The sequence below is a fragment of the Austrofundulus limnaeus genome, unplaced genomic scaffold, assembly GCF_001266775.1.
Source record: "Austrofundulus limnaeus strain Quisiro unplaced genomic scaffold, Austrofundulus_limnaeus-1.0 Scaffold38, whole genome shotgun sequence".
Lineage (NCBI taxonomy): Eukaryota > Metazoa > Chordata > Actinopteri > Cyprinodontiformes > Rivulidae > Austrofundulus > Austrofundulus limnaeus.
In genome coordinates, this window is record NW_013952440.1 from 166,733 (window position 1) to 173,811 (window position 7,079).

The window sequence follows — 7,079 nt, forward strand, 5'->3', positions numbered from 1 at the left end:
CCATTGGTCTCTTCAAAGAAGAGACTAATCTTACTGGGGCCCAACAAACAAAATACAACATAGCAATAAATACAAACTAAAACACAAATCTCAACACTTACAACATAATAAAATAAAATAAAAGAAATAAATTACAATAAAATAAAAACCATTGTAAATTTCATAAAAGAAACATTAACTTAAACCCCTAAAACATGAATCAATTGACAACCTCTCTCATAACACACCTTTGAATAACCAATCTTTAACAATAGCTTTGAAATTGTAATCATTGTCTAATACTTTTATATCAAGAGATAATATATTCCAATAACCAATAGCTCTAAACATAACTGTTTGTTTCAATATATTAGTTTTAGGTAAGGGTAAAATAAAGGCCACCGAAGCAGCATATCTAGTTGCAAAACTATGTCTATTCGAAGTGGGCAACAACTGGGAGAACAAGATGGCAGGTTTATGTGTAGTCCAGATTCTACAGAAGAAACAAACAAGTTCATATTTCAATCTTTCTTCAACCTTTAACCACATTAAATTCCTATATGCATTAAATCAACACTGGTCATAAAATCACAACCAAGTGCCAATCTTGCAACTTTATTTTGAGCAATTCGTAACTTATTTAAATCCTTCTTTAGACCACTGGACCACACAACAGAACAGTAGTTTAGATGACATAAATCTAATGACTGTATCACCAATATTCTTACTTTAGAAGACATAAAGTGCGCGTTACGTCTAATAACAGCGACATTTCTGCACATTTTACTGAAAATATTATGAATATGTGTAGACCATGACAACGATTGATCCAAAGTAACTCCTAACAATTTAAACTCCCTGACTTGCTCAATCTGCTGATTATTCAAAAAGACATCCAACAATGGATTTTTTCTTACCAAACATTCAGAACCCAATATCATACACTTAGTTTTTAATATATTAAGCTACAGCAAGTTCTCTGTTGCCCACACATATACAGACCACAGTTCCCGCTGTAACCTCTTATTAACCTGGACCAATCATTCTGAGGACACAGATATTGTTATGTCATCTGCATAAACAATGGTAAATGCATCATTTAACACATATGGCATATCATTCACAAAGATACTATACAACAGTGGACCCAGTCAACTGCCTTGGGGTATACCACATGGAAAAGTTAAAACCTCAGAACAAAAACCATTAAACATAACACATTGTTGTCTTTGTGTCGAATAACTGCACATAAATTTAACATCAGATTTATCAAAGCCATAAGCTGACAATTTCATAATCAGAAGCTTGTGATCTACAATATCAAAAGCAGCACTGAAATCTAAAAACAAAGATCCAACCAATTGTTTTTTGTCAATACATCTTAACCATTCATCTGTCAGAGCTGTCAAAGCTGTACATGTAGAATATCCTTCTCTGTATGCACGCTGAGCAGCTCCTCTTTCGGGTCTCAACTAGATTTTTTCCACTTTAAAATATCACAAAAAAAACAAAAGTTAAGAAATTATAGATGATTTAAAATTTTCTGCACACCATATAGTGTCATCAAGCATAAAAATAATAATAAAAAAACTGCCATGTCAAATTTTAGTCGATCATGGTTTTTATTATATATATTAAACTTCTCAGCTGAGATAAAAGTCATACACAAATAAATTCATTTGTGTTTCACAAAACGGCAAAATAGAAAAAAGTTAACCGAGTAACTCAACCACAGGTTTAGCTTTACAATGCTATCAATTTCCTAACCAAATCACTGAATGTCCATTTAACAGTGTATTGTATTTAAGATGCTGAGTTCTCCTATTTACCTAAAAACTGCAATTTAAGCAGAATTTGGACAGACTATCATTGCAAGTGTCAATCCTTCATTATACTTTCAGTCTTAACATTATTTTTCTTAAAAATAAATATAAAGAAGAAGTTCAATATGTAGCCAGAGAGGTGGCCTTGGCGGCCATCTTGATTGGCCAGCCCGGTTGATTGACTAGTCACTGTAAAGTCTCCAGTGTGTTTCACTCAGATCTTCTGTATGCTTGAGTTTGCTGGAAGTATTTCCAGATTTTAAGTCACATCATATGTATTTTAAAGCATACTTTGATGATGACTACAATGATGAAATTGGTGTTTGTGTGTGAATGTGTGCAAAAAATAGAGAAATGTATTTGGGTTATGGAAATGATCAAGAAGGTATGCACCTTAGGTACCAGTTCAGAGAAATAGAATATTTGCCTTGTTTTTATGGTCCCACCCTGAAAATATCTTGGCCATCCCTGGCATAAAAGTTTAGCTTGTTTGATTTCACATCAGTTTTCCTTCTTTTAATGAGGTTTTCTATGATAGAACGGAAGTAAACATCTGGAAGATGTTGTCAGACTGTCAGATCAGCCCCTGTTCTGTGTTTCCTCTGTTRTAAACTGGTGGAGTTCAAGGTGGCTCACTGACATTTAGCTCAATCTCCTGCAGGGATCAGGTTCCTGCAGCCCATTCTAAACTTTGTGCTCTCATAAAGCACAGCGGTGATAATGTAGCTGGAAGGAGACAGGCTCAGTTATGATGTAAGCAGTGTGTGTGCAGGCTCTCTGGCTTGCTGTGAGAGCTGGGACACGTCAGCTCATCAGTGTGATAGATGCTCTCTGAGGGAGGATGGTGAGCGCCAAAAGCATCAGCAGCATTAGTGTAGTGTGTGTTTAGAAAGTGTGTATTGTATTATTAGCAGAGGCAGGGCAGCTGGGTTGTGAAGTGCCTCCCTATGACTGTACCTACAGCAGCAGTTGTGCTCCTCTGGTATAAATAGTTTGGTGGGCATGTAGGCCGGCAGCTATGACACAACGGCAGAACTCTGCTGTTCTTTCAGGAACCTTGGAGAATGTGACGCCCTGCAGGGTCGGACCACTGCAGAAGCTGCACTGAGGCTTGAAGGTTACGCCAAGGTGCAGATATGTAACCAACTAATAAATAAGCAACTCTTCAGTGTTTGTCTGAGAGTCACTTTATTTATGAAAAACATGAAAATGGTGAACTTTCTTACTCTTATTTACCCCAGGTTCAGCCACTGTTCATCTCCAGCGGGCAAAATAAGTATTGAACACGTCACCATTTTTCTCAGTAAATATATTACTAGAGGTGCTAATGACATGAAATTTTCACCAGATATCGGTAACAACCCAAGTGATCCCTACATACAACGAATTCAAACCATAAATGTCCAGAAATGAAGTTATTTGTAATAATGTGGAATGGCACAGGGAAAAGTATTGAACACATGAAGAAAGGGAGGTGTAAAAAGGCATGGAAAGCCAAGACACCAGCTGAACTCTCTCAGTAATTAGAAAGCAAGCCTGCCCCTTGTCAGTGCAAGTTAAAATCAGCTGGTTCAGTCCCAAATGATGGCCACTGGCCAGTGAGCACTGTTGGGGCCATAATTCAGAAGTGGAAAGAACATTATTTCACCATAAACCGAACACGACCAGGTGCTCCTCACAAGATTTCTGACAGAGGAGTGAAAAGAATTATCAGAAGAGTTGTCCAAGAGCCAAGGACCACTTGTGGAGAGCTTCAGAAAGACCTGGAATTAGCAGGTACGAACACAAAGCCAAGGAAACTCTCAGTTGGTTTCAGAGAAAGAAACTAAAGCTGCTGGAATGGCCCAGCCAATCACCTGACCTGAATCCAACAGAAAATCTATGGAAAGAACTAAAGATCAGAGTTCATAGAAGAGGTCCACGAAACCTTCAAGATTTGAAGACTGTTTGTGTGGAAGAATGGGCCAAAATCACACCTGAGCAATGCATGCCACTAGTTTCTCCATACAGGAGGTGTCTTGAAGCTGTCATTGACAACAAAGGCTTTTGTACAAAGTATTAGATAAATTTCATTAAGTGTGTTCAATACTTTTTCCCTGTGCCATTCCACATTATTACAAATAACTTCATTTCTGCACATTTACGGTTTGATTTCTTTGTATGTATGGATCACTTGGGTTGTTACCAACATCTGGTGAAAATTTCATGTCATTAGCACCTCTAGTAATATATTTACTGAGAAAAATGGTGACGTGTTCAATACTTATTTTACCCACTGTAAATTGAAAAAAAAAAGAGTTCAGATTTTTTAAAAGTTAATAGAGGAATTATTTTGAACAAATATCTTACCTGTTCCAGATAGACAAAATTACGTTGATTGCTGTTGCTTCTGACCAAGAAACTCAAACTATGACACTACCACCTCCATGCTTTACAGGTAAAAGCTGTAGTTTAATGTAATGAATTTCATGTAAAGAGCCAAACGGAGACTAGGGGGACAGGAGCAAGCAAACTCAAATTTTAGTAACACATTGGTGGGACACAACTTTAAAAGGAGTAAGAATACTGGAGACGCAGCATGTGGATCCCACAACTCATGGAAGGTTGATTTATACTTTACTTACCATTCTCGCATCTTGTTTATATGACTAGAGGTGGGCAGAACAACAACAAGAACAACAACAACAACAACAACAACAACAACAACAACAACAACAACAAAAAGTTATGTCATTATCACAAATTTTCAGTTTTTCCCCGTTTTACTCCCTTTTTAACTTTATGTACTTATTCCAAAACTGTTTAGTTTTCTTTAAATCGGACCACCCATTAAAGGCACAGTGTGTAGGATTTGTTGTTTTCAGCGACATCTAGTGGTTGAGTGGTTGAATCATCCTCCCTGGTCCTCCCCCCACCCCCACCCCCCACTTCCAAATGCAAAGGAGCTGCTACGGTGTCTCTCAGGTGTCAAAAACCTTCGATAATTCCAACCGCGATGTCTACCAGCAGCTTCAGGGCTAGTGATGTTTCAAGTGGTAAGATTATGAGCTTTAATAAGTAAAATTATCYCAGCTACAATGACAGACAACAAATATTACATTTATAGTATTACAACTAAAACCGTTCTTGACGCCGCCACCGCAGTTTGTCCTTCATGAGCCTTCGTGGACAAGATGGCGGTGCAAGATGGTGGCTGCCTGTAGTGGCGACCCGCGACCATGGAGGTATAAACAGCTTTTTATAAGGTAAAAATAATAAAACAAGGTCTTTGTCTGCAATGATTAGACATGTTTTTATTATTGTCTTTAGTGACTATCTCAATTTTGGCTAAAAGAATTGACAAAATCCTACACACTGTGCCTTTAAGGATTTAGAGATCATCAAAGCTTGAAAATTAGGAAGCAAGTGCTGCATTTACTTCCATTAACCATAAAAACAATTGTGGAGCCTTGTAGACAGTGCACGTCACAATTTCACAACAATTTTTCAAACCAAAGCAGAAAAAAAACTGGAGATAGATTTTGAAGTTATAATGGGTTTGTCTAAGCATTAAAAGAGTGACTAAAGATCACAAAAGCCTGACTCACTCACTGCCAGGCTGGTACCTAACCTCGGCTTGGACAGATAGTTTTTCCAACTTTCAAAGCTCTGCCAGCCATAACATTCCTGATATCCTAGTTTCTGTGGACCACCTTCATTACTTTGCTGCCACGATTCCTGAAAAACTGCTCTCAGATCCAAACGAAAGCCAGGTGCTGTCTGACAAGAGAGTCTCCAAGAACACAAACTGAGGACACACTTCAGGTTCTCACATTTCCTTGTTGTGTCACCAGATCTTTGGGTGAGGCCCCCAGTCACCCCCACTTCTCTGGTGCAAGGAGATGTCATAAATGTCTGAAGAGACCTTTCCTCCTTTGAGGAAAACATAGTTAGACCTTGTTAAAGCACATCAACTCTACTCAACACTTGCCGTTATTTAGTGTGTTGCTGCTTGTGTCATGTATGAAATTATTTTGATTTGAGATTTGAGTTGACACTTGTGGAAAACATCAAGAAAAACTGAACTGATTCTCAGCTGTTGGCAGAAACTGATCATTACTCAGTCTTTGAAATCTACAAAATCAAAACCTATTAATTTTATTTCAACAATTTAATAATCACTATACTACAGCTCTGCTTTTTGCGGATGATGTGGTCCTATTGGCTTCATCTTGATCCTCAGCTCTCACTGGAGCATTTTGTAGCGGAGTGTGAAGCGTGCCGGGGTGAGGATCAGTGCCGCCAAATCCAAGACCATGGTCTTGAGCCTGAAAAGGTTAGAATGCCTCCTCCAGGTCAGGGAAGGGGTCCTGACCTGACTCAGCAAAACAATACCAACAACAACCCGCAAATATGTTGGCATGTTTCTAAAAAGTGTAGGTGTTTTGTCCTGTAGGCCCCTGACAATGTTAAACAAAATGTTAAATGGTTGAGATTTTATTTTTTGCTGTTATGGAATTTTTCCAGTTTTAGAAACTGCTGTCTTTTGATCACATTTAGCTTTAATTCTAATTGCTCAACTTGTGTGAAACAAAGGGTAGAAAATGAGAAAAAACAGGATTTTACTGGATGATTAAGCAACTGTGTAAAAATAATATCAGTTTGTTTTTGTCTGCCAGGCTTGGTTAAGTTAATCTAGCTTTTTGTTGTAGTTAATTGTWTATTTTAACTTTATTTTGTTTTATGCTCCCTGTGGACCTGCTTTGTGCTTTTAAATTCCTGCCTTTGGCTTTAACTTTATTTCAAATCAAGGGTTTTATAGTCTCTTGTAACTAATTCAGTTTTGTTTTATTCTCTCGCTCTCTGGAAAATAAATTTGAGCACTTCCTGTCAACACAGCAACCCTGCTTATACTCTGTTTCTCCAAACTGAAGTCAGTCAAAAGGATATCTGCAACAGGTAAGATATTATTTGTGCAAACCGAACCCAGCTTGAAAAATACTGCGGTATGTTTTTAACAATGTGATTTCTGTTCACAGCGGTCAGAAAATCCTTACGTTAATGAGACAATGAGCAAATGTGCTCTTTGTGTTCCCCTCTGCGCGGCGGTGCAACACCCTTTGGCAGGTTGGTTGGAGTTGTTTGACATTCCCGGAGCTTCGAAGTATATTTAACCCTGTGGCTCCCCTGCTGGATGGCCCCCTCCTTATACGGAGCTGAGCCCAGAACGTGTGTGTGTGTGTGTGTGTGTGTGTGTGTGTGTGTGTGTGTGTGTGTGTGTGTGTGTGTGTGTGTGTG